Raw genomic sequence first — 6,565 nt, 5'->3', positions numbered from 1 at the left:
GGCCGGATCACATCCTAGCAGTGTGCAGGAGCCAAGCATTCAAACGTCTGTAAAACCACCTGTCAAAGCCCAGTATACCACAGCCAGAGTCTGGGTCTTTCATGTATTAGCGTTACATTCAAACCACAGTGGCAAGAATCAGTCTCTTGCATAAAATATGGAGTGATATTTAAAAAACCAAGGTCATATAACAACATTCACTGCTGTTCTGCAGGTCTCTTCAGAATCCTCAAAGACTCCTCTAACCATCTGGATGAAAAACATTTATGTCCACTGCACAATAAATCATTCATCTTCCCAGTCACAACTGTATTTGCTTTGCTTTGGGAAATCTGTTCTTATGGAGCAGACAGACTGATTTTTCATCCAGTTAGAAGAGTTTTTGAGTATTCTGGAAATACCTTCAGAACAGTGGCATGTCTATCCTTTAGCAAACAGATGTACTAGAGAGGCACAAACTGGAACTACATTCAGCACTGTTCTTGGCCTCCTAGTTGCTTTCAGTGTTGTACTTGCCTGCAAGTCTAGTATATATATGAGCAGAAGTGTATGACTTTTTATTTATTTTTTTCACATTAGCTTGTCAGACTGAGTGTTTGCCAGACTGACTACAAGGTGAAAAGGCTCTAAAGACTGCACAGGCTCCATCACAAAAAGAATAATACTGGCTGTTAAGAGACAGAAAACCGACATGCTGCATGATTACTGCTTTCCTCGCAGCCAGACCTGCAGCCACTGACATCCAAGGCCGAGCTGACTTGTTAGTTGTTACCACTTTGCTTGATTTGGCAGTACCACAATTTGCAGTGGGATAAGAGTGTTAAAATATATAGCTGCAAGGAAATTAATTACCCCTTAGATTTCAACATCTGCAGTTGTGGTGTCGAATAAAATAAAGTCCTGGTGATTCATCCACTGTTATTGTATCAGTAACAACCAGACAGTGTTTCTGTCTGCACCTCGTGGTTTAGAGGCAGCAGAGTGGAGTTTGTGTCAGGAACCCCCCGGTGTGCACCTGGGCCCGGTAGCTCCTCAGCTGTTTGGCTTGGCCACGGCGAAACACAGCTGCGAACTTAATGGTAGAAACCAACCAATATTAATTTACGTTTTTACATTCAGTTGGGAAATAATCCATTTCCAAGGTAAATCGCAGAGGAATGTTTCAAAATACTGAGAAGATGAAAATTACAAGAGGTTCTGAGGTTTGCTGCTCACCTGAAGAAAAGGTCAAAGAGGCAGCAACTGACTGTGTTTTGTTGTGACTGTGATGTTGTCAGGTAACCAGAAGAGACTCCAGGAAATCACTGTTCCTCGCCAAGAAGTAGTCCAGCACATGACCCTGCCATAAAACCACAACTTATCATTTAAACATTTCAGATTTTGTACCAAGTAAACAAATGAGAACTAACGTATTCATGACTGAGCTTTAGAAGTTTTTGTTTTGCTTTGAACAGAGCCAGGCTAACTGTTTCCTCCTCTTTCCAGTCTACGCGTTATATTCAGCTTGCTAGTTTTTTGAATAAAAGTAATTAAGCAGTAACCTTTCCCTTTGTCACATGTGCTGATGGTGACACAATAAAGGAATAACAATATAGCATTATTATTACACCAAATAAGGAAACATTTCATATGTTATATGTTATATGGGTTCTGCACTGACAAATATATATTCTTCTTTTTTGCCAAGAAGTCAGACAGGAATTGTTTGTTATCAGTGACATTGTTTTATTCTCAAGCAGGTTTTACGTACAAAAAACTGAAATAAAATGACATAAAGACAAGTTCTGCTCATTTATGAAATACATCAGACTCTCTCAGTCTTACATGTTAGACTTCTAATGAACAAACAGATAACTCCAATAACAGAAGTATAAATATTCTACTGTACACATTCATTGGAAATTTTTTGGAGGGGTAGCTGTTCATTCATTAAAAAGGAGATATAAAGTAAATTAAAATCCGCTGTATCAAACTAAGTTTTACAGTTGGGGATTTTAAAACCTCAAACAAAAGTAATGTGTAATTTTCTTTAGTGGGCTTCTGAAACATGTCATCAGTTAAATTCTCATGAAGTATCAAAGTGATAAAACAATGTTAGGATAAGGTTATTTTTTTTATCCATTAAAGAGGGCCCAGGGTCTTCAGGATGAAAAAAAAGGAAGAAAAGCAGTTATTGTTTGACATGTTCAGCAAGGGAAAGTGTAGTCCCAGATTACAAAACACACATATTTGACATTTTACCAATCATGGGAGAAACAGCACAAAGGTCAACGATAACGTGTGCATCAGAACATTGGTTAGAAGAGACAGAGCTAGAGTTAATGATATAATGTGCCCACAGTACAGGCTTTTGATGAGTTAATTAACTTTTTTTTTAAACTTTATCCTGCACCATCTTCAACCGGTGCTTCTTATTATCCATGTTGACCATAAGGAAACCACATCAGACACTGATCCCTGACCTTCAGACTCGACGTCTTCTGGAGGACACAGATTTTTTTTTTTTTCAGAGGCTGTGACTGATCTTTAACTGTTCTGCCTCACTCCCACCCTGTTTCAGTGAATCTGGTCTTCATATTGAGGTCTGTACTATAAACCTGATGTCTGGCTGCGCTTCGAAGTTGGAAAACACATAAAACATTCAATTATGCATCGGCCTGACACAATCCTATTCTTGGTGTTAACTGTGTGCCATAATTACTTTTGGCAATGTGATGAGTATTGTTTTACACAGTTATTAAAGTGCACAGAGAAAACAATCCATCTCCTGCTTTATCAACAGGTTTTTTACATATTTGGCATGTTTATATATAGCCTTAATTTATTTTCCCTCTCAACGTTGCACAAGTGAAACAGAATACCCTTCACGGCATAGTTGTTTGGCACATAAATAAGCCAAATTTCATGCAAATTTTCTGCTTACAAGAGGTCCCTGTAAGAGTTTTTGGGGCCGTAACAGTTTGAAAAAGGACTCGCAGCTTGCCAGAGGGGTTGGAGGCCGGACAACTGGCAGTGAGCGACGCAGCCTGGAAGAGTCGGCCTGTGGCAGATCTCTCCAGCAATAACCTTTTCAATCATTTGTGTGATCTTAACCTTAGAGCAGAAACATGACCTGATTTAACGAGCCACCAGAACAGACAGATCACTCTCAGGGGAACGCTTCTGTCAAAATGAATCCCAAAGGCAACAAGTATGTTAAAAAGGTTGTGTCATACTAGATGTTACAAGTTATTGTCCATCTGTTATGTTTTTATGTGTGAAGAGTAGCTCAATTTTATTTTATTTTTTTAATTTTGTCTCTTTATGGTATCTGTTGTGTCCTGCAGTGGTGGAAAGTCCATTAAGTCAAGTACTTCAATCACCTCCTGCCAGTATCTCAAAATAACATATCAGTGGCAAATATAACACAATGGTGACAAAACAGCCACTTTCCTTTTTTTTTTTTTTTTATCATGGCTGAACCTGGCTTCATACAGTCCCTTAGCAGTTCCACCAGAAGGACACATCCCTTTCAACTTTTGTGATGACTTAATTCAAATTTAATTAAGCAATTAAAACCAGCTTCACCTCCACCAGCTACAACAGTAAAATAATAATTTAGTGATATGATAGTACAACACCCACCACTTTTCTATGTGCAATAGGGTTAATTCTACTTTTGATGCTATAACCCCCTTAAGTGACATTTTCAGTGCAGGACTTGATTTGAGTATTTTTAAATTGCTGTATTGCTACCTGGGCAGCTTGGTGGTCACCTCACAGCAAGAGGGTTCCAGGTTCGAGCCCTGTTTTGCTGGGTTCTCTCCGGGTAATCCTAGCTTCCTCCCAATGTTCAAAGACATGCACATGTGGTTGATTGGTGATGCTAAATTACCCACAGGTGTAAATGTGTGTGTCAAAAGTGTGAATGGTTGTTTGTCTAGTGTTGGCCCTGCGATGGACTGGTGATCCTGTACAGGGTGTACCCTGCCTCTCGCCCAATGTCAGCTGGGAGAGGCTCCAGCAGCCCACGACCCTTAATGGATAAATGGTATAGATAATGAATAAATGAATGAATGAATGTATTGCCAGCTTAACTTAAATAAAGGATCCAAATACGTCTTCCATAGCTGCTGCCATATTGATGCATCAATAATAATAATAATAATATCAGTCATAGGGGCTATTTCTCTTGCAGAACAAGTATTACTTAATGTCCATTTTGCTGCCTTTTACCTCTTATTGAGTATTTTTTACATTGTTGTATTGGTACTTTTTAACTTTATTTCTGCCACCACTGGTGTCCTAATCAGTGAGGAGTTATGTGGCGTTGGATCTGTTCAGTAGCTGGTTAAGTATATGAGAATGAGGTCATGACAGAAAGGAGCCCAATTTTTGTTTGGCATGAGATCAAGCAGGAAAGTGCAGACGCTGCCCTGTGCTGCAGCTCCATGGGCAAAACACAACACTTTGTTCATTTGTCCCAGAACCAAAAAAGAAATATTTCTCAATAGAAACTCATTTGTTTCGACTGAGCCAGTCAACTCATGGCTGATGTTATCTTTTATGGGGCAGCTGCAGCTCATATTCTTATAGAAATAATGGGATTTTCTTAACAGAGCCTGAAATTTGAATGAGTGAGAGAGGCTGGAAGTTACCCGTACTACTGCACTGATGTCATCTCAATGATGTGTGTGTGTGTGTGCATTAACTGCATATGCAAGATTTTTATGGGAAGGCAGGAGATGGGAGAAAAAGAAAAAAAAACATACCTCTGCTGTATTTTCTATTCAGTTTTCGTCCAAAAGCAGCACTGTGTCTTTCTTTTACCAGAACATTTGTCAGACTAAACCACCAAACTGTTTGTGGTTTGGAAAATTGGTTTAGCTGAAAGGAAACTCTTTAGGGCTTGTTTTGTTTTCTTTTTTTCAGTCTATAGGAACATTCTTCCTGAAGTCATATTAAAAGGTTGGGTCTTCCATAGTTGTAGCTCAGAGAAACCTACAGAAAGTTCAACAACAAACTCAAGAGATTGATTTTCAGTAATGTCAGCTAAAACCTCACATGTGTTGCAGAAACCCATATGAGCAACATGAACTACACAGAAGACAACTTGGCCATTTGTGCTTGTGGCCCTTAAGAGTTTCCTCATTACATTTGTTTTTTGGATTGACATAATTTTGGATGTGATTTCTAGTCTGGAAGATTTCAACTGCTTGCTCAGTGAAAGAATTTTGGCCAGTTTGCTCATTAAGGGACACATGTGGCCATGTGGCCACGTATGGTCCTTTAATTCTTGTGTTACCTAATTGGTTTGCTACCAAAATATTAGGTAATACAAAGTTTCATATAATTGTCTTAATGGAATAGTTTGGGAAACATGATTATTCCCTTTCCTGCCAAGAGATGAGAAGATCAATACCACTCTGTTAAATATTAAGCTTCAGCTAATAGGCATTTAGCTTTGTTAGCATAAATAGTGGAGGAAGAAACAGCTAACGTGACCCGGTGACTTACCGTAATATCTACTTTCTTTTCACTGTCTTGTATACACAACAATGGCTGAAGCTCTTGGCAATTACAGCTGTTAATGCTAACACTGGCTATGTAATGATAGCAAAAACCTACCTAAATACTAAATACAGTTAAATTAATTAATATTAATATTTAACATATAAAACATAATAAGTTGTACATAAATTATTGTCATAAACAAGTGGTCCCCAGCCTTTTTGGCTTGTGTCCACATAGATTTAGCTTCTGAACGTTTGGAGGGGTCACAACCCTGTGGTTGGAATCCTGGATTGGACTAATCTACCTAACTGTAATAACTGTACCTTAGACATTAAAACCTGCTTCACTTCAGTCCTCTTATTTCAGCTACATATCTACATAGCTCCTCTCATCTATCTCTCAGAAAGAAAGCAAATTAGCATGTCTCTCAAAAATGGTAAGCTATACCTTCAACTGAGCTCCAAAAATTACTCTATATAAAGACAGAACAACTTGGCTTCAGCAGCTTAACCATCTTATTACCATCATTTTGGGTAATGACTCAAATTAAACTGGTGCAAATACACATAAACCCATCCAGAATGCAATCATGCTTGCTTTTTATGTTACTAACAAAATTGGGCCTGTGTTTTATCTTTTTTTTTTTTTTAATGGATGCATTCAATAAGCCACTGGGCCTGATTACTAACAGGTTGGCCCTGTACTCCTCTCTGCCTTGACAGTCTCTCTATTTTATGGCACACAACAGAAACCACAAACAGACTATGAAAAACTTGTGCTGCCCCCAGGCCCTCCTCTCAGTCATCATCACCACCCAACACACAACAAGACTGGGTGGATCTACTGTATGTGGTTAGTGCTGGATTCACTGGTTTCAATGAAGATTTATCCAGGTTTGGAGCAGTTCAGTGACAGATGCTGCACATTATTGTACAGATAAATGCCATTCATCCACCCTCAGTTTTTTTTTTCAATCAGTCTCTGTTCTTTGTGTGTGTATGTGTGTGTTGGCTTGTGGGGGTTACAAACCTATATTCTCCATCCAAGCCTGAAGGATGACCTCATGGGGCTA

Source organism: Lates calcarifer, linkage group LG12, assembly GCF_001640805.2.
Source record: "Lates calcarifer isolate ASB-BC8 linkage group LG12, TLL_Latcal_v3, whole genome shotgun sequence".
In the NCBI taxonomy this organism is placed as follows: Eukaryota; Metazoa; Chordata; class Actinopteri; family Centropomidae; genus Lates; species Lates calcarifer.
This window is presented reverse-complemented; position numbering follows the sequence as displayed.